Raw genomic sequence first — 2,455 nt, forward strand, 5'->3', positions numbered from 1 at the left:
GAACCTACGTGAACTAAGTTGGAACATTTAGAGCACATAGGAACTCTAATTGTTCCAACTAACAAAAGATATAGTACACAGGAACTCAATTGATCTCAACTGACAACTAATTGAGCATTTAAGGGAATATGAGATATTACATTATCGAGGAAGGATTGAAAAGGAAATTTGTGAGAGAAACATGAGTGTCTTGGTTTTTATTTTCATGTTAATTGAAAATAGATCATGATGTTTATAATTGTGATTGTTGTCGTTACGATTTCGACATTACAAACATTGTGCTTTAAATAGTATTATCTCATAGTTTATCTCTTTTAGGAGTTACTTCAGAGTTAACATTGACTAATGTGATGTTTGAATCAAATACTCGTTTATGAGAAAATTTACGTTACCTATGTTAATGTGATACTAGTACTTTTTTATTACTATACTTATAAAAAAATATAAGGGTTTAGGGTGTCAGTCTCTCCAAAAAAATATTTTTGTGGAGAACATTGATTTAATGTACATATTCTCAAAATCACCTACTCTCACTTAACTTAGTCACAACATTTTTGAATGATATATTCTTGAGGTCGGTCTTGACAACTTTGCAACAACAATTTTAACTTTATCTATCGGTTAGGATGGAATTAAAAGAAATTGTTCTGATCCCACCAAACATCTCGATCAAACCATTCCAAGATGAAAGCCAAATCTAAAGTGCCATATTTTCAGACCAACAGACATGTGTATCCTCGTTAATGACGATCGCATATAAGTCAAGCACTACCTCGTCACAATCATTATAGTCCATTCACATATATGTGGTACTAACCTGAATTTGGTCGAGAACCTACGTGAACTAAGTTTGAACATTTAGAGCACATAGGAGCTCTAATTGTTCCAACTAACAAAAGATATAGTACACAGAAACTCAATTGATCTCAACTGACAACTAATTGAGCATTTAAGGGAATATGAGATATTACATTATCGAGGAAGGATTGAAAAGGAAATTTATGAGAGAAACATGAGTGTCTTGGTTTTTATTTTCATGTTAATTGAAAATAGATCATGATGTTTACAATTGTGATTGTTATCGTTACAATTTCGACATTACAAACATTGTGCTTTAAATAGTATTATCTCATAGTTTATCTATTTTAGGAGTTACTTCAGAGTTAACATTGACTAATGTGATGTTTTAATCAAATACTCGTTTATGAGAAGATTTATGTTACCTATGTTAATGTGATACTAGTACTTTTTTATTACTATACTTATAAAAAAATATAAGGGTTTAGGGTGTCAGTCTCTCCAAAAAAATATTTTTGTGGAGAACATTGATTTAATGTGCATATTCTCAAAATCACCTACTCTCACTTAACTTAGTCACAACATTTTTGAATGATATATTCTTGAGGTCGGTCTTGACAACTTTGCAACAACAATTTTAACTTTATACTATCGGTTAGGAAGGAATTAAAAGAAATTGTTCTGATCCCACCAAACATGTCGATCAAACCATTCCAAGACGAAAGCCAAATCTAAAGTTCTACATTTTCAGACTAACAAACATGTGTATCCTCGTTAATGACGATCGCATATAAGTCAAGCACTACCTCGTCACAATCATTATAGTCCATTCACATATATGTGGTACTAACGTGAATTTGGTCGAGAACCTACGTGAACTAAGTTGGAACATTTAGAGCACATAGGAGCTCTAATTGTTCCAACTAACAAAAGATATAGTACACAGGAACTCAATTGATCTCAACTGACAACTAATTGAGCATTTAAGGGAATATGAGATATTACATTATCGAGGAAGGATTGAAAAGGAAATTTGTGAGAGAAACATGAGTGTCTTGGTTTTTATTTTCATGTTAATTGAAAATAGATCATGATGTTTACAATTGTGATTGTTGTCGTTACAATTTCGACATTACAAACATTGTGCTTTAAATAGTATTATCTCATAGTTTATCTCTTTTAGGAGTTACTTCAGAGTTAACATTGACTAATGTGATGTTTGAATCAAATACTCGTTTATGAGAAGATTTATGTTACCTATGTTAATGTGATACTAGTACTTTTTTATTACTATACTTATAAAAAAATATAAGGGTTTAGGGTGTCAGTCTCTCCAAAAAAATATTTCTGTGGAGAACATTGATTTAATGTGCATATTCTCAAAATCATCTACTCTCACTTAACTTAGTCACAACATTTTTGAATGATATATTCTTGAGGTCAGTCTTGACAACTTTGCAACAACAATTATAACTTTATACTATCGGTTAGGAAGGAATTAAAAGAAATTGTTCTGATCCCACCAAACATGTCGATCAAACCATTCCAAGACGAAAGCCAAATCTAAAGTGCCACATTTTCAGACCAACAGACATGTGTATCCTCGTTAATGACGATCGCATATAAGTCAAGCACTACCTCATCACAATCATTATAG

Source organism: Lathyrus oleraceus, chromosome 3, assembly GCF_024323335.1.
Source record: "Lathyrus oleraceus cultivar Zhongwan6 chromosome 3, CAAS_Psat_ZW6_1.0, whole genome shotgun sequence".
NCBI classification, from domain to species: domain Eukaryota; kingdom Viridiplantae; phylum Streptophyta; class Magnoliopsida; order Fabales; family Fabaceae; genus Lathyrus; species Lathyrus oleraceus.